The sequence below is a fragment of the Pteropus medius genome, unplaced genomic scaffold (assembly GCF_902729225.1).
Source record: "Pteropus medius unplaced genomic scaffold, Ma_sr-lr_union100, whole genome shotgun sequence".
NCBI lineage: Eukaryota > Metazoa > Chordata > Mammalia > Chiroptera > Pteropodidae > Pteropus > Pteropus medius.
In genome coordinates this window covers 104,008-127,847 of record NW_024354498.1, presented here as the reverse complement: position 1 = coordinate 127,847, position 23,840 = coordinate 104,008, and the positions used below count along the sequence as shown (strand labels likewise).

General features: G+C 35.5%; 1 non-coding gene across 1 annotated transcript; it reads right to left on the bottom strand.

Annotated features, from left to right (window-relative positions):
• Positions 1–12,341: 12,341 nt before the first annotated feature.
• LOC120594333 (U6 spliceosomal RNA) lies at positions 12,342–12,447 on the bottom strand. Its single transcript, XR_005650546.1, has one exon. It is a non-coding gene; the product is annotated as a U6 spliceosomal RNA (small nuclear RNA).
• Positions 12,448–23,840: the final 11,393 nt, after the last annotated feature.

Sequence of the window (23,840 nt, the reverse complement as noted above, 5' to 3'; positions counted from 1 at the left end):
TTGCTCACCTCAGCAAAAAGAATAAAAGAATAAAATGAGTGTCAAATGAACAAGCTCTGTGTCAGGGATCGCTTTGAAGCTGTTAGAATCACAAGTTTATTTTCTCAAACAAGTTTATAGGAAGAAAGCCAAGACCAGCAAGTGAATTCATGCCACTTACATAGTAGTGGAATTATACATTAAAACTTATCTCTATTGGGCTGTTATATCCATTACAATTGGTATATTCCTACAATAAATACTTTCAAATATAATTTCCTATTAGAAACATACAGTGAATGATATATTTCCTATAACAAACATAAAAAGAATTAGCAGGAATCACAATTTTAGGCATTATACTCCAAAGAGTTAACAATAAATCCTTTATAAGCAATATGCATGTCAACAATATTAAAGTAGGAGCTTCAACTAACTAGGAATGCATTCTAGTGATGGCAAGATACAGACCGTGTATTGCTCAAACTTAAACAAGACCTTTACCTCTTCTGAGTTCTCTTAAGTCTTAGGGACCTTATGATTTGTAAATCATCAACCTTCTCCAAAGGATTATGAAAATACAATAAAACCCACTAGTCTACTGGTTTATATCCTCAAAACTAGCAATTTAACATTCTTTTGTTTGTCTCAAAGTTTCACATCAACTAGTATTATGACGACCTATTTTTTCCAAAATTTTATTAATCCTTTCAAAAGACCAATTTTAGGCTTGGTTGAGTCTCTATTGTACTTCATTACACAGATTTCTTTTCTTACCTTTATTATTTCCTTCTACTTTTCCTTGGGTTTATTGTGCTAATTTTTACTAAGTACTTAACTCATTAATTTTCTTTTAGCCTTTCTTCTTTCTAATGGAAACATTGAAAGCCGTCTCTAATGGCTAATGATATTTATGGACTTTTTCCATCCGTATAACCTCTTCGGTAAAATGTCTGTTCATGTCTTTTCCTCATTTTGTAATTGGATTATTTGCTTTTTTACAGTTGAGTTTCGAGGTACTAATCCTTTGTCAAATATGTGGCTTGCAAATATTTTCTCCCATTCTGTAGCTTAACTTTTCATCCTCTAAATAAAGTCTCTCAGAGAGCAAAATTTTACATTTTGGTGAAGTCCACCTTATTCATTTCTCCTTTTATGGTGCTTTTGGTGTTAAGTCTAAGAACACTTTGCCTGGCCCTAGGTCCTGAAGATTTTTTCCTGTTTTTTTTCCAAAAAGTTTTATAGCTTAATGTTTTACATTTAAGTCCACAATCCATTTTAATTTAATTTTTGTATAAGATGTGAGATTTAGGTTGAGGTTCATTTTTTTTGCATTATGGATGTTCAATTTATCCAGCACCATTTGTTGAAAATGCTCTCCTTCCTCCATTAAATTACTTTTTGTACCTTTGTCATATTTGTGTGGGTCTATTTCTAGGTTCTCTATTCTGTTCATTGATCTATGTCTATACCTCTGTGAATATACTGTAGCTATACAATAAATCATGAAATCACGGAGACTGATTCTTCCACTTTATTATTCTTTTTTCAAAATTAATTTAGCTATTATAGTTCCTTTTTCTTTCTATGTAAATTTTATGATAAACTTGTCTATATCTATAAAAATATTGCTGATATTTTTATAAGAATTGCATTAAACCAGTGTAGGAATTTGGAGGAGAACTGACATCTTTTCCATGTTGAATCTTCCAATCCGTGAACACAGAAAGTCTCTCCATTGATTTAAGTCTTCTTATTTCTTTAATCAGCGTTTTATAGTTTTCAGAATACAAGTCCTACACATGTTTTGTTATATTTATATCTAAGTATTTCATTTTTATTGACTGATTATAAATGGTACTATATTTTAAATTTTGGTGTCCATGTGTTCATTGCTATTATATAGAAATACAGTTGATTTTATATGTTTATCTTATATCCTATGACTTTGCTGAATTTACTTATTCTAGGAGTTCTTTTATAGATTTTTTTGCATAAACATTCATATCATCTGCAAATAGGAACAGTCTTATTTCCTTTCAATCAAGAAGTCTTTTATTTTATTATTATTATTTTTTGCCTTGTTGCACTGTCTAGGACTTCCAGTACTGTGTTGAATAAGGTGATGAGAGCAGACATCCTTGCCTTGTTCCAGTTCTTAGGGAGAAAGCAGTCAGCCTTTTACCAATAAGTATGATATCAGCTGTAAGTTTTTCTGTAGATTTTCTTTATCAAGTTGAATAAGTTACTTTCTATCCCTAGTTTTCTGAGAATTTTTATTGGGAATGGGTGTCGAATTTTGTCATAATTTTTCTGCATCGATTGATGTGATTATGTGATTTTTTTTTCTTTAGCTCATTGATGGGATTTTTGAATATTGAACTAGATTTGCATCCAGGAATAAACCTCACTTGGCCATGGTGTATGATTCTTTTTTAAAAAAATTTTATTGTGATAAAATACACATAACATAAAATTTACCATTTTAGCCATTTAAAAGTGTACATTTAATTGTCACTAAGTACATTCACAATGTTGTGCAACCATCACCACTATCTAATTCCAGAGCATTTTCATCACCCCAGAAGGAAACCTCATACTCATTAAGCAATCACTCTCCATTCCCATTCCCCTCAGCCCCTGGCAACCACTAATCTGCTTTTTGTTTCTATGGATTTGCCAACTCTGCATATTTCATGTAAATGGAATTACACAATGTGTGGCCTTTTGTGTCTGGTTTCTTTCACTTAGCATAATGTTCTCAAGGTTCATCCATGTAATAGCATGTGTCAGTGCTTCATTCCTTTTATGACTGAATAATATGCCATATTTTGTTTATCCATTCATCTGTTGATGAACATTTGGGTTGTTTCCATCTTTTGGCTGCTGTAAATAGTAGTGCTATAAACATTCATGTACAAGTTTTTGTTTGAACACCTGTTTTCAATTCTTTTGGGTATATACCTAGAAGGGGAATTACTAGGTCATAAGGTAATTCAATGTTTTAGCTTTTTGAGCAACAGCCAAACTCTTTTCCAAAGTGGCTACACCATTTTACATTCCCGCCAGGAATGTATGAGAGTTCCAGTGTCTTCACATCCTCATCAATACTTTTTATTTTATGTTTTGTTGTTGATGTTATGGCCATCCTAGTGGGTGTGAAGTGATATCTCATTGTGGTTTTGATTTGCATTTCCCTAATGATCAATGATGTTGAGCATCTTTCGTGTGCTTGTTAGCCATGTGTATATCTTCTCTGGAGAAATGTCTGTTCAAGTCTTATGCACATTTTTTAAGTGGATTGTTTGTCTTTTTGTTGTTGAGTTGTAAGAGTCTTTTAAAGATATATTCTGGATATTAGAACCCATATAATTCTTTTTATATGTTTCTGAATTTTATTCGCTAAATATTATTAATGATTTTACATCTATAGTCATGAAGGATATTGGCTGCAGTTTTCATTTTTTGTATTTTTCTGGTTTTGGTCAGGGAAATACTAGCTTCATAAAACAAATTGGGAAGTGTTCTTTCTTCTATTTTCTGAAAGAGATTGTATATAATTGATGTTAATTCTTCTTTAAAAGTTTGGTATTATTCTCCAGTGGAAGCCATTTGGGCCTGGAGATTTCTCTTTTGGGGATTTTTAAGATTAAAAATTCAATTTCCTTAAGAGTTATAGGGCTACCAAATTATGTATTTAAATCACCCATTTTGTGGTACTTTGTTATGGCAGTCCTAGGACACTAATACAAGTACTGATTCGGGCTACAACATAGATGAACCTTGAAAACTAAGCTAAATAAAAGAAGCCAAGTGTAAAAGGCCATATGTTATATGATTCCATATGTATTAATATATATTAAATGTCTAGAATAGGAAGATCCATAGAGGCAGAAAGTAGATCAGTGGTTGCCAGAGGCTGGGGTTGAGAATGACTACCTAACGGGTATGGGGCTTCAGGTTTGGGAATTAGATAGTGGTGATGGGTGCAGAACTTTGTGACTATACTAAGAATCACTGAATCATGCACTTTAAATGGGTGAGTTTAACAATATGTAAATTATGTCTCAATAAAAAATAAAATAAAATAAACAACACCCTGAGCCTCAAGGAACAGGATGGGCTCAGCAACTGCCCCTGTGAAAGGAACTTGATTTAAACAAAAAAAAAAGTGCAAAAATGAAAATAGGAAAGCTTGAAAACAAATGGCTCACATATTCTGTTCAGGACCCTAGGGTGAAAAAGTAAACCCCAAAGAAGCAGACAGATGGATATAAAAATATAAGAGCAGAATTTACTGATAGAAAACAAAACAGTAATCAATAAAAGCAAAATCTTGTTCTTTGACAAAACTGCTAAAATAGAAAAAACTCCAGGAAGTCTGATCATCAGAAACAGAGGAGAGAGTGAGAAAATAAACAACTTTCAGAAGAGAAAAAGAAGTATAATAAACAATAATGGCAGAGATTTTTAATAACATATGAGAATACAATGAATAACTTTATTCCAGTACACTTAAAAACTAAGAAGACATGAAAAGATTTCTAGAAAAATATAAATTACCAAAATAGGAACTGATAATTAAATATTTTCATGATAAATACCAAGCCCACACAGTTTTACTAAAAAGTTTTACCAAATCTTCAAAGGAAAGATAATATTAAACAATATGTTTCAGAAAATACAAGTGGAAAAGTTACTCAGCCTATTTATGAGCTAATATAAACTTGATATAAAAAACACAAAACAATAAAAAAAGAACATTTTAGATCAGTCTCACTTAATATGCACATGAATCTTCTAAATAAAATAGTAACAAACCAAATTTAAACAGAGCATTAAAAAAAAGTAATGTGGTACAACCAAGTAGAACTTTCTGAGGAATGCATCAATAAGAGTTCAACATAAGAAAATCTAGTAATATAATACTTTATAAATTAAAGAAAAATACAATTATCTCATGAGATACAGAAAAGACAATAAACATTTATTTGTTATTTGAAACAAAACAAAAACCCTTAAGAAAATTAGAATTAAAAGGGAACTCTCTTAACTTGGAAAAAGAAATCTATTTAAAAAAACCAAAACTATAGTAGAGGTGAGACTTCCAGAGAAGGTGGAAAGCAAATCTTTTCCTAGAAAAGTAACTATAAAGTTGGGTAAAATTGACAAAAACAACCATTTCAGTGTTCTAGAAATCAACTAAAGTGGGGGGAGGGAGACGGACAACACAAATTACCAATATCAGGAATGACACAGGGAATATCACTACAGACCCTGTAGCCATAGAAAGGATAATAAGGGGATACAAAGAACCTTACACAAGAAAATTTAACAGCTAAGGTGAAATGCACCAGTTCCTTGAAAAACACAAACTACCACAATGCACCCAATATTAAACAGACCTCACTCTGATAGAAAAGAACAATAAAAATGTATTTTTTTTAAAAAGTGTTTAGTTAATTATACCTCACTAAAGCAGAAAAATGTTTATAACATTAAAATGCTACTAACTCATGGATTTACGAGCAAATCATAATTTGGCAAAGGATTCTTAGATGCGATACCAAAAGCACAAGCAACAAAAGAAAACATAGATAAATTGGACTTCATCAAAATGAAAAACTTCTGTGCTTCAAATGACACCATCAAGAAAATGCACAGAAAACCCATAGCAAATCATAAATTTCATAAGAGACTTATACCTAGAATATATAAAAACCCTTATGACACAATAATAAAAAGACAACCCAATTTTTAAAATGAGCAAAGGATCTGAATAGACATTTCTCCAAGGAAGATATACAAATGGCCAATAAGCGCACGAAAAGATGTTCAACATCATTAGCCATCAGGGAATGCAAATCAAAACAATAATGAGATACTACTTCACACCCACTAGGATGGCTAGAGTCAAAAAGTCATAATAAGCAACAGAAATTCTCACTTACTGCAGGTGAGAATGCAAAATATATAGCCACTTTGGAAGACAGTTTGGCAGTCTTACACAAAACTAAACATACTCTTACCATATGATCCAGCAATAGCTCTCCTTTGTATTTACCCAAATGAATCGGAAACTTATGTCCACACGAAAATCTGCACATGAATGTTTATAGCAGCTTATTCATAATTGCCAAAATGTGGAAACAATCAAGATGTCCTTCAATAGACGAATGGATAAATAGTGGTATATTCATACAATGGAATATTATTCAGTGATAAAAAAGAAATCAACTATATAGTCAGGAAGACATGGAAAAACCTTAAATGCATATTGCCGAGTGAAAGAAGCTTACCTGAAAAGACTACATACTGTGGTCTTGACAAGTATATGACATTCTGGAAAAGGCAAAACTGTGGACACGGTAAAAAGATCAGTGGTTGCCAAGGGTTTGCGGGGATGGGGGAAGGAAGGATGATGGCGTAATAGTGGATACATGTAATTATACAATTATCAAAACCCATAGAATGAATAACATAAAGAGTGAATCCCAATGCAAACGATGGACTTTAGTTTTAAGAAAACCTTCTGTAAACAATGTAAAACAAAAAGAATGTAGTCAAAGGAGAAAAAAGTTATAATAACAAGTGTTGGTGAGATGGGGAGAAATAGGAACCCTCACACATTGCTAGTGGGAATGCAAAATGGTGCAGCCGCTTTGGAACACAGTCTGACAGTTCTTCAAATGATTCAATATAGAATTACCATATGACCAGTAATTCCACTCCTAGGAATATACTGAAGATAAATGAAAATATATGCCCATGCGAAAACTTGTATACAAATATTATTACAGCACTATTAATAATAGCCAAAAGGTGGAAACTCAAATGTCCATCAATGGACAAAGGGATCAATAATTGTGGTATATCCATCCATACAATAGAATATTATTCAGCAATAAAGAGGAATGACATACTGACACATGTTATGACATAGATAAACCTTGAAAACATTAAGCTAAGTGAAAGAAGTCAGTCACAAAAGTCCACATATCATATGATTCTAGTCATATGAAAATCCAAAATATGGAAATCTATAGGAATAGAAAGTAGATTAGTGGTTGCTTAGGGATGGGGGTGGTGCTCACGGGGAGAGGAATTATAGCTAGAGGGTACAAGGTTTCTTTTTGAGGTAATGAAAAGGTTCTAAAATATACCGTGGTGATAGTTACACATATCTGAGTATACTAAAAAACAGAAAATTGTACTTTGAACACTGGTCTAGATATTGCTGTGAAGGTATTTTTAGATGTGATTAAAATTTAAATCAATAGACTTTGATTATCCTCTGTAATGTGGGTGGGCCTTATCCAGTAAGTTGAAGACATTAAGAAAAAAAAACTGACCTACCCTGAGGACGAAAGAATTCTGCCTCCAGACTGCCTTTGGACTTAATACTGCAATTTTTCCCTGGGTCTCTGAGCCTGCTGTCCTGCCCTGAAGATTTTAGACTTCCCAGCCCCCTTCACTTGCGTGTGTGTGTGTGTGTGTGTGTGTGTGTGTGTGTGTGTACACATATATACACACACACATACATATGTTTTTTTTCTTTTTATCATTGATGTGTTGTAGTTTCACCCAATGTTTCAAAAAATAAAAGTATCTACAAACTTCCAAAATACTCCCTAGAGGGCAGTATTGTCCATATTGAGCCCAATATACTTTTGAGACAATTGCTGTCTCTTTTGACAAGCTGTTTTTTGGTCAGAGACTGGGTAGGTTGTGAGAGCTGGGCTGTAGATCTCCAGTTTCTCATGGTCTCAAAATTTAGACTAATTTCCTTTTCATAAACAAAATGACGTGGATTCCAAACTTTTAAAGTAGGGGTTATACCCATAGTCCACATAATCCTCATTTTTTTCTATATAAATAATATAAAAATATCATGTATGTAAATATATTATATATAAATGTCATATACATTTATATATCACATATAAATGCCATATATATGATACATAGCATGTTATATATAGCACATCTATTTCTACTTAGCTCACCTAGTGAATTTTTTATTTTATATATTGTATTTTTATCTTCTAAACTTTCCATTTGCTTATTTTTTATAGTTTATTTTTACTCTGCTGAGAACTATCTTTTCATTTATTTAAAGGTCGTGTTTACCTCGCAGAGCATAATTATAACAGCTTTAAAGTCTGTTTGTTAATTTTAACATCTGAGTCATTTTGGATTTGGCATCTGTTGAACATCTTTTCCCTTGGGTATTAGTCACATTTTCTTGATTCTTTGTATATCAAGTAATTTTGGATTGTATACTGCCTATTTTGAATGTTATGTTGTAAGAATCTGGGTGCCGTTAAAGTCCACTGGTAGATGATATTTTTTAAAGCAGGCAGGCAACCTGGTTAGGTTTAGACTATAAATTCTAGCTTACCTTTCTGTGTGCAGTGGTCCTAATGTCAGTTCAAAGCCTTTGCTCTGATACTTCAGACTTATCCTACATATGCTCTACTCCGGGATTAGTTTGAGAGGTGTTTTATATCATAGTTCAGTTCTCAAAGTCTTTGCTATGTTGCTTTGGGTCTGTCCCATGCACGCTCAGCTCAGAGGTGAGCCTGGCATTTTGCTGGTTTACACACAGAATTAACCGCTTCTCCAGCTATCTCTTTGTGATTTCTTTCACACTTTCATCTTTCAGGGGCACATTTTCTCGGTCCTCTGGCCAGAAGTATAGTGTTCCTTGGAATTTTTCTCCTGTACTGCTTACGGAAGCTGTGCTGTAGACTTCTCCTCTGATCAATATATATAGCCAAAAGTAGCTAAAAAATATGAGTAACTCACTCCTGTATGATTCACTTCTTCAAGTTTTCACTTTCCTTCTCAATCCATCTGCTTCTACTCACTTTTCAGAGTTCTCGGGTAGTTGCTTTTGTGTTTTTTCCCCCCAGAGATTTTAGTTCTAAGTGGGAGAGATAGACTGTAGTGGGCTTTCTCTATCTCAGCTGGCACCAGAAATCAATACATCCACAGTATTTCTTTTTGCAGGAGTCTGTGAGTGATAAACTTTTTTGTATGTCTATAAATGTCTCTATTTTGCCTTTATTCTGCAATGGTAATTTACTTAGGTATAAAATCCTACATTGCTAATAATTTCCCCTTTCAATTTGAAAATAACATTCCACTGTCTTCTGGTATCAGTTGTTGGCTGATGCAAAAATCTGCTGATAATCTAATTTTCATTTCTTAGTGGTAATGCCTTGTTTCTCTTGTGGATTTTAAGCTTCCCTTTATTGGTAATGTTTTTGCAGTTTCACTCCAACGTGTGTCCAAAAAAAAAAAAAAAAGCATCCACAAACTTCCACAATGCTCCCTAGAAGGCAGTATTGTCCTGTTGAATCCATAGCACTTCAGAGACAGCTGCTGTCTCTTGACTGAGGTTTCTCTTTGGCCAGAGACTGGGTGGGCTGTGGGATCTGGGTTGTAGATCTCCAGTTTCTCATCATCCCAAAGGCTAGACAAATCCCCCTTTTATAGACAAAATGACATGGATTTCAAAATTTTAAAGTGGAAGTTGTACCCAAAATCTACATAATCTTCATTTCTGGGTTTATAGCCTATTAACACCTATTTCTTTCACTGATTCATGGAAATCTACAGCTTTCATAGGTTTGGGCTAACTTCCTTCAGTTCTTCATTTCTTCGTATTTCTCTATTACTTTTAAGATTTTAAATATATTTCAGAGTAACTTAAAGCCACTTAAGGATTCTTTGCCCACCCACCCTCCTTCCCTCCTTCCCTTCCTCCCTCCCTTTCTTCCTTCCTACCTTCCTTCCTTCTTTTTTTTGATTATCCATTTATTTATTTAGCATTAATTGAGTTAATATGCTAGGTTCTACACTAGACCTGAAGACAAAGAGATAAATAAAACCCAGACCCTTTTCTCAAGTTTCCTTCAACCTCTTCAGTATATTATTAAGCCAGAGAAAACAGTTTCAAGACATAGAACAGAGTTTTAAGGAACACGTGAAGCTGTGCCAAAAAAAACTTCGACTTAATCTCTTTCTTAGTGAGTGTGATATTTTTGGTCAGGAGGACTTAACCATTGTTCTTCAAGCTTATATAAAGCCAGTTCTGCTACTTTCTATAATATATATTACAGTAATATTTATTGACCTATGCACAGGGTTGTTGTGAAATATTTTACAACATTTACTGTCAAGTCTCATTCAATAGAGAAATTGTTACTGGAAATAGTGCTTTTGGGAAATGTTATTTTGTCAGATTGAATTATTTGTTCTATAACATCTTGTGTTAAACCTGAAAATAATAGACAAGTATTCAAAATGAATCTGAGTATTTTTTCTTTTATCAGCATTAACAACATCATTTCAAGTGGACATTTGAAAACATTTAATTTTTGAGCAGAAATAATACATATATAAGTATAATTGTATAATTTTAAAAATTAAATAAATATTTGTTAATAAATATTTTTTAAAAGTAGTGGTTGGTTTAGATTAGGGACGTTTTCGTTGATCATGAGTGGTTGTTATATTTTATATGTTTACTAAAAATACAAAGAATCAAACTATGTATTTAACTTTTTAAAAAAACGTTTAAAAAGTATAGGTGGGCCATGTTTGGGGAAATAAACATTGTTAGTGAGAAGCAAATAATTTCTAATATAATTTTCCCTAAATCAAATTTCTGTTAATTGAATTCTATTCCAAAATTTGTTAGAAAAACTTATACATGAAAAAATTTGTTTTAAACCATGAAGTACTATATTAACAGGAAATATTACAATTTGCAATAATAATTTAAAAAGAATCCTAGGGCTGAAATTATTATGAAGTGATTTCATAGACTTAGTTTACTTAAATGAACAAGGCTGTAAGAGAAAAAGTATGAATAAGTGTTCCCCTACAAAGAGAGGGAGAAAGGAAAAATAGAAAAGAAAGGAAATCTCTCATTTTCAGTTTTTTATTCACAATTTGTGTGCAGTCCTTCCCAGCATGGGACCAGTAATTCCATTATTTGTAAAAATATCAGGATAAAATCGAAGAAATCAGGGAAAATACTATAATATTAAAAGTGAATTGAAAATATTCATGTAAACTCATCATTAAATAGTGCATTAGTTATCTATTACCACAAACTTAAAGGTTAATAGAAGACACATTTATTATCTCTCTCTGTGGGTCAGGAGTCTGGGCATGGCTTAGCTAGATGCTCTGCTTCAGGGGCTAACAAAGCTTCAATCAAGATGTTGATTGGGGCTGCAGTGGCATCTACATCCAAACTCACGTGGTTGTTGGCAGCTTTTCATTCCTTGCAGGCTGCTGGACTGAGGGCCTCAGTTTCTTGTTGGCTGTCAGCCAGAGGCTGCCCTCAATTCCTTGCCAAGTGGTCTTCTCTATAGGCAGCTCACAGCATGGCAGCTGGCTTCCTTAAAGCCAGCGAGGGAGATAGTCTCCCTTGCAACACTGCCATTAGTCATACATACTATAATCATATATATGTAATTATGTGCATCTTGTCACTACTGACTAGAAGCAAGTCGTGATTCCTCCCATTTTCAGGAGGAAGGGAGCACATAGAAGCATAAACACCAGAAGGCAGGGGTCATGGGGGCCACCCTAGAGTTAATTTGCCACGATATACGTTTTTTTCCTAACTCTGTCCATTGAAATGGCCTAAAAGCAATGTCACCGTTCATTGTATTGTTCAAATAATTAACACCCCTAGTATTCAGGTTGTGGTCTCTGAAAAACATTCCCCATTAAAGGGAAGTTAGGCCTTTTGGAGAAGGAGCTTATTCCAGGGCTGAGACAGGGAAAGTACAAGGAGAGCCAGGGCTATTTTTCTTAATTTTTATTTATACTAAATAAAAAAATTCAAATTCACAATTATACGTTGCCAGAAATGACAGCAAGTGTGTTTGGTAACTGGGTTAGAGACTTTAGTATGTTGAATTGAACAAGGAGCCATAAATTGAGAAGTCTGGTTGCCCCAGACACTAAGTGGATGAAATATCAAACTCAAATTCGACAAGGGTGAATGTTTCACCTTAGGAGACTGGGTCTCACTAGGTGCAGTACCACCTGAAGGTATGCTTCGAAAACACGTGGGACTATTTCAGTTGTTACAATGGTTGACAGGAATCCCCTGGCAAGGATTTCCTGGCAGTTAATGGGCAGGAGCCAAGAATGTCATATGTTCTTCAATGCATGTGACATTCTTACAAGGACAAAATTTCCTACTTCTTACGTAATCTTCAAATGTCCCCCTAGACACTCATGTATATGAAAAATCTATTTGTAATTTTCTGAGCCTAAACCTCATTTTGCATGTAAACTCAAAGTACTTTTCTTTTTTTCTAAAATTGATTTTTAAAAATATGGAATGCTTTCACAAATTTGCATGTCAATCTAGCACAGGGGCCATGCTTATCTTCTCCTTATATTTCCAATTTTAGTGTATTACTGCCGAAGTAAGCATAACTCAAAGTATTTTTTGCACAGTTTTGATATCCTGGAATTTTCCAGGAATGGAACTACTGTGTAAATTGAAAGGAGTATGAGTTGTTTTGTTTGGAACTTTACCAAGAATGGTTTAATGGTTTAGAAAATCACACCAATGACATCAATGCCATTTATGAGCTGTGTTGAATATCTTCCATTTGCCCTTCTACATTCACTCCACCCTCTCTACCTGCTCTGTGCTTATGTGCTGCTGGAAGGAACTTGCCTTCCAGCTTCTGGATGGGTTCACTCCATAGAAAGCATGGGCAGGAAATATGGAAAGTGAAAGGAGAGTGGTGTATGACACTTGAAATGACCATAAGGAACTAGGTGTTATCTGCTCCATGGAAACATAAAATCAGATGTGACAACAGTATTCCATTAGAAAATGATAATGCTACATACATACGATTGAGTTCAGGCTGATCAGAAGACACAAGTAAACTGTATGAAGAGGTATTTTAAACTCCTGTGATACTCGCTCCCTCCTAGTTACTTCTCCCTTAACCTACATTCATGGCTTCCCAGAGAATTCTCTGTGAGTGGTTAACAAAGAAAAACACAGGCCTGGTTTATGCACAGTTTGACAGAACCAGCTAAAAGTGGATGGCTGCCTTCTAGCCCCTGAAAGACAGTCGTGTAGGAAAATATTCCTAGGGGCAAAACTTTGAGCAGTACATATTGTCCACTTCATGTAGAAGGAGAGATGGCCTATTTTCTCTCTGGGCATAATATTGTTGAGAGATGCAATCTGTCACAGCCTGGAATGTCCCTGTTCTTGTTTTGTGTGCTAAGAATGCGAAGCCCTGACCCTCTTTACCTGAACCATCTCTCAAGGCTGTATTCGCAAGGAGCTGCCTTGAGAAATGAGGTGCTCTCTCCTTCTGGGACAGAGAACAGGCTTACTGTAAAAGGTGTGAATTCTCCAAGGCTGGTTGGTATTCCTCGGCCGTGATGCAAAGTTGCATTGGGTACATAGTGTGTCCACCTGCGCCCCTCTGTATGGCCCTGGTGGGACTTGGGGACATGGGAAACCCATGCAAATATGCTGATGATGCTTATACTGCTTATTGTGCTGCTGACACCCAGGAAGTGAAAACAGGCTAACTCGTTAGCTTGTAAGAGAAGATTCCAAACCCTGACAGATATTTCTTATACACTTCATAGTTGTTTTTACAAGCCTTTGGATATTATGTGACTTGTACCTGATTTTGCATTGAGGGGTGCAACTCGGGATTATTCCTCTGTAGTTTTTGTCCCTTAGGGGAAATTTTTGCCACTTTTATGTTTGAATGACTTATAATTTTTTGTTGTTGTTCAGGCAAAACTCCACTGGCAGAGGTGTTACTGCACATCTATTGGAAAAAAAAGATAAGTTTTAATGACTTTATGAAACTATTTAACAAGTTTCATAGCAAACAGTACTAAGGACTAGGGGTGAATAGATTGCCAATATAATAAATCAGAAGTTCTAATATTCATTGTCAGTTTTTTTCTATTTACACTGTAGACAAATAACATTATATGCTCATATTCCAATAGTTTATAATCCTATTTTGCCCCTTTCTTTTCCATAGTAAGTTTTAGTTTTCTTAGATCTGTCTTTATTTCTCAGTTCTAAATAATGGAATTTCAGCATTTGGTCTGGAAAACCACAGGCCCTTCGAACTGTTGGTGTAAGAAATCCTGGCAACATAATAAGAAGATGATTTTCTGGTTTCTTAAAATGTTCTTGAAAATGTTATTTCTAACAAAGAGGTCTTGTAAGACATCCAGAACTCAGAACTTATGGTTTGTTCTGTGAACGTAATCTTGACCTTAAAAAGCCTGTGATTCTTTTTGTTGGTATTACTTAATAATGTGTTTGTTCTCCTGATAAAAATATTTAAATTGACATCTCCGTGTCCTAAAAGCTATGAATACCTATGAGTTTTAATAGCCAAGTGAGTTGAAAATTTATGTGCACACAAAAACGTGTATGTAAATGTTTATAGCAGCTTCATTAATCAAAAACTGGAAACAACTAAATGTCCTTCAGGAGGTGAATGGATAAACAAACTGGTAAATACAAACAAACTGGTAAATACTAGTCAGTGATAAGAAGGAAAGATCTATTGATTCACTCAATAATATGAATGAATCTTTTTTTAGTGGTAAAATATACAGAACATAAACATGGATGAATTTTAAGTGCATTTTGCCAAATGAAAGAAGCCAGAATCCAAGGACCCAAAAATATTGTAGGATTCTATTTACTATATTTTGCAAAAGGCAAAACCATAGGGATGTGTATTAGTTTCCTACCACTACTGTAAAAAATTACCACAAACTTGGTGGCTTACAACCACGCAAATTTATTCTCTTACAGTTCTGGAGGCCAGAAGTCTGAAATCAGTTCACTAGGCTAAAGTCAAGGTGTTGTAGGGCTGGTTCTTTCTGGAGACTCTAGGAGAAAATTCATTTCCATGATTTTTCTAGCTTCTGAAAGCCACTTGTATTCTTTACCTTGGAACTCTGTCCTCACATCACTCCAGCCTCTTGCTTCCATCCTCATGTTTCCTCTGACTCCTTTGACTTTCTTGCTATCCTCTTTTAAGGACCCTTGTGATTACATTTAAAGACCACCTGGATAATCCAGGATCCTCTCTCCATCACAAGATCCTTAAAAAGTCCCTTTTGCCATATAATGAAACATGTAACGGTTACAGGGATTAGGACGTGGATAACTTTCGGGTCATTATTCGGTCTACCACAGGATGGAGAGCAGATAAGTGGTTATAGGGATTGGGGAGAGAGAAAGGTTGAGGACATAATGGGCTGCACAAGGGTGGTGGAGGACACATGACTCTCTAATTGTCAAACCCCGTGGAATGGTATGCCACCAAGAATGAACTTTACTGTATGCAAATTTTAAAAACATCAGCCTGTTTGTCAGTGATCCCGGGATGGAATGCAGAGTATGACAAATGAATATAATTGTGTTAAAAATGTATGACATGACTTCACTGATGAGGGCAGGGAAACTTTGAAAAACAGTGTTTTACAACTCGTATATACAGAGAACAGATTGGTGGTTGCCAGAGGTACGGGTGTGGGGGAGTGACATGGGTGAAGGGAATCAAAGGTACAAACTTCCAGTTATAAAATAAGTAAGTTATGGAGATGCAATGTACAGAATGATGACTATAGTTAATAGTATGGCATTGCATATTCGAAAGTTGCTAAGAGAGTAGGTCTTGAAAGTCCTCATCACAGGAAAAAAAAATTCTGTAACTATGTATGGTGATGGATGTTAACTAGACTTATTGTGGTGATCATTTCACAATATATACAACTATCAAATCATTATGTCGTACATCTAAAACTAATATAATGTTGTATGTCAATTATACCTAAATAAAAAAAGAAAAATGGTATTTTGACTAGATAATATAAGGCTAATGACAAAAAGAACTGCACATAAATACTGTACTCTAGTTGGTAGATAGATACAGAAATACAGATATGTATTTATATGGGGTAGTATACTTACATATATTTAGATATATTTCCTGGCTGTGACTGCTATCATGGTCTAGAGGCAGTGACACCTCAGCAGTAATGAGCACATCTAGTGTCAGATCTTTGTTTCCAAATACCATCCTCCAATAAATGGAACCAGGGCTCCTTGAAGAAATGGCTAGTTCTAGGGCTGGGGGAAGGAAGAGACAAGGAGCCTGCACATGGCTTCTCCAGACCCTTTCTGTGAGTCATAGGCTGTGATATTTATTCTGACTTTCATGCTCTTCTTATAGCGTGTCCCTTCCCTGTAATGAACTGTACATTTGTAAGCTTTGTTGTTTTGGGTCTTGTGAGTCTTCTTTAGCAATTGAACCCTGTTTAAGTGCCACCGATAGTGCAGCTATATCTTATTCAATTCTTGTAAATGTTGCATGGGCACTAAAAAAAAGGTATAATGTCCAATATGCATGTTTCTTTCCAGAAAGACATTACGTAAGACTTATTAGTTATATTATAAAATGATTCTCTATCCTTCATATTTTGGCTTTATAAATTAGCGTCAAATTCTATTAATAAAAGTATTTTCATCTTTGATTTCTCTTAATTTGCATTTGTTTGATATATTTCCCCTTCTTTTACCTTAATCTTTTTGTGCTTCATTTAAATAACAAAATTAAAATTTTTTAAATTTATTTTTTAAAATATATTTTAAATTATAGCTGACATACCATATCACGTTAGTTTCAGGTATACAACACAATGATTCAACATTTATATACCTTACAAAGTGATCGCCATAATAAGTCTGGTAACTATCTGTCCTTGTATATAGTTATTACAGTATTATTGACTCTATTCCCTATGCTGTACATTGCATCCCTGTGACTTTTTTTTATAACTGGAAGTCTGTACTTCTTAATCCCCTTCCCCTTTTCTGTACAACGCCTTATCCTTCTCCCCTCTGGCAACCATCAGTTTGTTCTCTGTGTCTATGAATTTGTTTCTGTTTCTGTTTTGTTCATTCGTTTTTTAGATTCTACATGTAAGTGGAATCGTATGATATTTGTCTTTCTCTGTCTGACTTGTTTCACTTAACATAATACTCTCTGGGTCCATCCACGTTGTCCCAAATAGCAAGACTGGCATCTTAATCCAATTTGCGAATCTTGATTTTTAATAGGGAAGTGGATTCCATTTATATTTATAATGATCGTTAATATGTTTATTTTATTATTCATATCATATTTTTCTATGCTATTTTTAGTGTTTCCTTATCTTTTTTTATTTGTTTTATGATTTTAAATTTGCTTTCTCCTTTTGTCTATTTGCTTTTATCTCTTTCATTTCTTTGGAAGGTATATATACTCCTTTTGATATTGTTAAGTATGACCTTTAAGTTTTTCAAAAGCATTCTGTGTGTCTGGGGGAGGTAATGTACACAGTATTTCAATAACAAGAAAGCTGTCAATGACTATTAGGGTCATGTCAAAAAGACTCAAGAGCCAACTTAAAGAAGTTTCCATTAGCTACAAATGGGATAATTTGAGCACCAATCAAAATAATTGCACTGGATTGAAACACATGGAATATGTTTGAATCATGAGTTGAAAATACTACCAAATGAACTTATTTTTCACTTTGAAAATGAAAAAAACCCTGATTGAGGTAGCCAACTTCCACAATGGTGGGGTGAGAAGATTGGTAGACACTCTCCCCAGTGAAACAACCATTTAACTGATGAAAATTATTTTTAAAATGTAAACATTTAGTCTTCGGAATTTGTTGCAAGGACATACGACAAATAGAGAAACATTTATTCAAGATCTTCTGCTAAACCTTAGTAAGAACAATGGGAGTCTGTGGCATCCGAGCCATGAACTGCTTCCCACCCCCCCCAACCCCCAGCTCAGTGTGATGGAAGCTCTATTCTTGGAAGAGGTAGCCAGGAAGACGGGGCTCCCTTTCCTCCCAGCTCCCAGTCTTGGACTATTGTTTCACTCCAGGAAAGGCAGACCAGCAGCATCTCTCATCAGTGCCAGCTCTAGGCAGGTGCAGGGCAGAAGACTGACGCTCCCTGCACCTGCTCAGCCTCCACAGTAGGACAGAAGTTCTACTACACGTGTGGCAGGCTGTAGTACTGGGCCCCAATCACCCCTTCTCCAGCTTGATCACAGGGCAGAGGTTTCATATTGAGAGAAGCTAGATGAAAAGACCAGGGACTACTATACTGTCCCTGCCCAGTTCTCCTCTTGTAGAGGAGATGTGTCACTCTGGGAGAAGTGGGCCATCATCCTCCCCTCCCTCCACCTCAGGTGGAGAAGTCCTCTTAGAACTTAAAATAGTGCCTGTCACACGGTGTGTGTTTAGTATTTGTTAGCTATTATTGTGAAAGTCAATTTGGCAGAGAGTACAAATCTTTGATTATAGTCCTTTTCTCTAAGAAGTCTAGCTATTGCCCCATTTTCTTTTGAAAGCTGAGGTTGCGGAGGAGTCTGAAACCAAAATGACTTAGTTGTCTTATAGCATAGTGGTTGAGAGCTCTGGTCAGACCGCCTGGGTATTCTGGCTCCTCAACTTATACTGGATCTGTGACCTTGGGCAAGTTACTTGATCTCTCTAATAGTTACTGTTGTCATCTGTAAAGTGGGGCGACTCATAGACTTCTCTGTCATGGATCCTTTGCATTTGTTGGCCAAATCATCCTTCTACTCTTTGTTCGTTTATTTTTTCTCACTCCGACCTTTTAATTCTCCTGGGACTTCTAATCATACTACCCCCAGTCCCTGACCAGTTATCTTATTCCATTCTCTTGGCCACTGTGATGGATCCAAGGGCTAGCACATGGCATAAAGACAACTGGAAACCTTCTATGGTGAAACTAGGAGAGAGACTCCGTCTCTTTCTTCGAGGGTTACTGAGCTAACAATGTGAGCCCAGAGCTGCCTGTGCCACATCTGGAAGAGGAAACCTGTCTGCCACTGGGAGGGATGAAAGAGAGCAGAAACAGCTGCAGAGCAAATGGATCCTGACAACACGGTTTGAGTTCCTGAATCCAGGCAACTTAAAGGCCAGCCACCACCCTTTATTGGAATGCTGTGAGGTTTAAATAAGAGAATTCATGTAAAGTACCAAGTGTGTAGAACAAGGGAAGCCCTCAATAAATGGTTTGTTCTCTCCTGTTTTGATGATTGAAGGATTTTTTCTTTTGCAGTTAAAGATTGTTGCTAAATGTGTCTGTGTGTAGATGGTTAATTTTCCCCGAAAGGAGGTAAGTTCTTTCAGTCTGCAGATAGGGATCTTCCTTGAGCTTAGAAAAACCTTTTTCTGAAAGATCTTTCATTTTGTATCTCTTGGCCAGGAACATCGAGTACCTGTAATCTGGTGTTCATTGTCTGTTCATATCTCTCCTCCCTCTCATCATTTTCTGTCTCTGAACGTTGAGTTCCTGGGGGCGAGGACGTGGGTGATAGTGCTAATGCCGACAACTGTTGACTCTCTCCTTGTTCTTCTCCCAACCCTTCTGGGCCATATAATGTCCCCAAGGAGGACTCTAAGCCTCTTCCTGCTACAAGTCCAACTCCTTTATGTGAGAGGGTTTCTGAGGGAATGGGATTCTGCCATGTCCCTGGCCCATGTCCCATTTTCTTTCCAGCAGCGCTGCCGGCAGGGGCAGGTATTTGCGCTACAGAACTTCTCAGGGACAGACTTCAGGCAAAGTCCGAGGGAGGAGCAACAGCTCTGCAGATCTCAGAAGGCCCTGCCGCGTCAGCATTGCGCTGGAGCTTGTTGAAAATGCAGACAGACCCTCCGGCCCCATCCTGGACCCGCTGTATCAGAAGGAGCGGTTTCACAACATGCCCAGGGGATTTGTGTGCACAGTAAAGTTTGAGAGGCCCTGCTCCAGAGCTCAGCCTCAGTTTAACCCTTTTTATTCACAATCCATTTTTTTTTTTTGGTCTACTCACGAAGTCATTCTTTACAGCAAAAACCTTCCCAAACTCCTCACCAGACCAGACCATGTAATGCTCTCACCCTTTATTCCTTGCTCCATTTTCATGTGAATTTTCCTCAATATAATGTTGTTACCACAGAGTGAGGGCTCCATTACCAGGGCACCTAGGAGTCATATGCACAATTCGCATTTTATTGAAAACTTAATTTTATTCAGTCAGATTCCTACTGTGTCCTTGGCTTGCCTCACCTTTTCGAGAATTACGAAACTTTCCACATTTCTGCCAGCTGCTTCTTCCTGTTTTGTTCTCAACTTGGATTGTTTCTATTTGCTTGATGTCTGTATGCAAAAACAAGTAAAAAACATTTGTGGTTCATGTAAACACGAAGCACGATTCAAATTCGTTCCATATGAGATTTTCTGACGAGTTACTCTTATGTCCTGTAATTGGTTAGAACATTTTTGCTTTAATCTGTAATGTCGAATTATCACTTCTTTGAGCACATTTATTTAACTATTTTAGGGTGAGAAGTCATTATAATTATGATAATGAAAATAAATACAATAATGAAAGTCATTAAAAAGGAGTCTTTGTTCGAAATGTGGTAGATTTTTCAAGAGCTGCTTTAACAAATGTTGCTAACTAAAAGGTCATTCTGTAAGGTAGTTATGTTCTTGGCAATAATGAAAAAGTATGAACACATCAAGGATTGGCCAAGAATGGGGAGTTGGGAATTCTCTTCTGCTGGAGGGAATGTATATTAGTATAGTCATTTTGGAGAGTAATGTTGAAAACGTGCCATATCCAGCAATTTTACTTCGTTATACTCCAAGAGATACTTTTGTAAATATGGACAAAGAGGCATTTACTAGGATGTACTAATATTTCTTATAGTAGCATTGGCGTGTGCCCCCTTGTCTATGTATATCACCTGAGCTCCTTGTTAAATTGCAGAGTCCTCGGCCCTATCTCAGATCTACTAAAAATCAAAATTGCTAGGAATTGAGGCTCAGGAATCTGTGTCTTTAGCAAGGAGTTGTTCTCTTGCAAATTTGAAAACCATTGCAGTTTTCTTCGTCAGAAGTGATCTAGTTTTGATTTCATTGCTTAATTATGCTGTTTTAAAAATAGGTGGTGTTATATGGTCCACAAAAAAGTGAGAAAGGAAGCAACTAATATCTGTGATGCTTGCTCCACTCCAAAGACTCTTTGAAATGTGGAGGTATTTTTGTCTGTTTATTGTTTGTTTGTTTTTTAATGGAAAATTTCAATATACACATCAAGAGAATAATATATCACTGCCACCATTTGCCCCTCATCCAGCTTCAACGATTGTCTGCTCATGGCCATTCTTGTTTCATTTATATCTTCCACTGCACCCTCGACCCCTGTTCTGCCTTCACTTTCCAATATTATTTCGAAGGTCATCTCTGATAGTATATCATTTTGTTTGTAAATAGTTTAATAATGTATCTCTACAAGATAAAAGGTAAGGACTCTAAGATATAATCACACCATCATTACACCTAAACCTAATTAATAATAATTTATTTATATCAATATATATCTTGTCAGTATTGACAACAATCTAGTCAGAGTTGACGTTTTTCAATTTTATCATTATTTTTTATACTTGTTTGAATCAAGATTGATTAAAATGTCTTTTAACTCTTTTCTCATCTATTGATTTCCCCTCCAATTTTTTTTCTCATAATTTATTTGTTGAAGGAAGCAGGTCCCATAGATTGCATCCCTGTGGTTTCACTGATATGCTTCTCTGTCCCTGTGTTTCCTGTAAATTGGCAGAGTGAAAGGGTTGATCATGTTCAGGTTTGATTTTTTTTGGCTAGTGGCGTTGTGTACTTCTGTAACGAGGCTTAGGAGCCATTGATGATCATTGCCGAGATCCATTGATTCAGTAGGGGTTGCAAAATGGTGCTATTCTAATTCTATCAAGCCTTCTTCATGTATTAGTTGAAATAATTTTATTAAAAGAAAACTCCCTTAATCAACTATTTGTTTAGCCTGAGGAACAGTTCATATAGGATAAGCGCCTGATCTTTTCCTTTACTAGTTTTCAAAATAACGAATTGGTTCTCTAGTATTCTCTAAAAGTTATCATTTAAAAAAAATTAAGATATAATTCAATATAATAAGATATAATTCAATAAATTCTACCATTTTAAAGTGCATAATTCGCTAGTTTCTAGTCTATTCACTAAGTTGTGCAACCATCACCACTAGTTGATCATTTAGGAAAATCCCATTATAAACTCACCAACCTATTTGATGCGTTTCAATCCATAGTAATTATTCTTTTGACATTCAAATTTTTTCATCTTTAGCCAATTGGAACCTATTTAAATTGGCTCTTGAGAACTTTTGACACACCCCTCGTAAGCTTTGATGTTTTTTCTTCCTATTTGTTATGAGGAGATATTCCTGGTTCATCTTGTATTTTTCTGCTCCAGCCCAGGAATCAGTCAATTCTCCCAGAACCTTGGTTCCTCTAGTGGAGAACTGTACGTAGAGGTCCTGATTTGGGCACCCAGGGTGCTCATTATTACTGGTCATTGTTTCTAGGCCATATTGATTTTCACCTCTTTAGTGGAGCGTTTGTTTGCTGTGTCCTGTGATTTATAATCCATGAGGTAGAATTTGGCTGTTGGTGATTTTCAGGAATTAAAGTCTTGTTCAACCAATGACTCGTGTGAAAAATAGTTCGAAAATCACCTAATTGTCAGTCATTGTTTATTTTAAAATTATTTCTCTTGGGGAGGGTGTGTGGCTTAAAAACTCAGATGAAAAATTCGTACTTGGCATTAATTATAGTCAGCTGATCCAACATGATGCAACTTGCTCATCTTAAGATAAGTACATATAAGATAATTTAAGTATCAAGTATTAGATAAACGGTTAATTTTTATGGGGTGTGCTTAGTTCAATAAAACCAGGGCCTTTCTAGGGGAAAGTAAATATTTTTAACCTTTGGGATATAAAAGAATCAATTACCACAACTCTATTCGAGAAGGTCTATATTTTCTCATGAGCCAATAATTTATTGTCTTTTATTTGGATTTCTATCAGTCAGTGATGTGGAGTGAAAATCAACAGTGTTTCCTCTTGTTTTTTAACAGCTTCTTTTCTGACTCTTTCTCTGGAAAAATGATTGAAAGGCCTTGTATTATTTCTGGCTCAAGGACCTATAAACATGTCAGGGATTTTTAGTTAAGTTATTAAAACACTGTCAAAACCTTGAGTAGATGCTTTATCTATCTGATATACATTAACAGCTCCTAAGGAACAAACAAATTTTAGCACATAACCAAAATTCCTTTGAGTGCTTTGAAACTATCTATTTTTCATTCACAGCATATGCCTTTGAAATGTTCTGCTCTCAATCTCCCTAAATCAAATTTCCCTTTATTGTGTTTATTTGAGAAAATGAAAGCACTTAAGAATGTTTTTATTCTGCTGCAGGCAATCTCCTTATTCGGAGTTCCCCAAGGGCAAACACCACATCTTTTTATTACCCATGCCCAGTATTCTATAGGTCCCTAATACTAAAACGATGAACAAAAGTATCAATGCAAGATAGGGTATAGTAGGTCCTTTAAGTTCAAGGTGTCAGGTTAATCACCTAGTGCTTGATTACCAAATGCTTTCAGTGATCTCAGGTGTCCCCAAGGTCCTATTGTGAATATTTTCATTACCTATATTTAGTATTTTATAATACTGATTTCTGATCTCTGCTGTTCACACTTCTTTAGTGCCTTCACTTTATCATGAGTATTTTATATTAAGGGCACTTCTAGTAAAATAACTTATTATACAGTGTTCTTTACAGCTTTCCATAGATGAATTTGAAATAGAAGTTGCTTTCCCTTTTTTGAAAACTCAAAAAAAAAAAAAAAA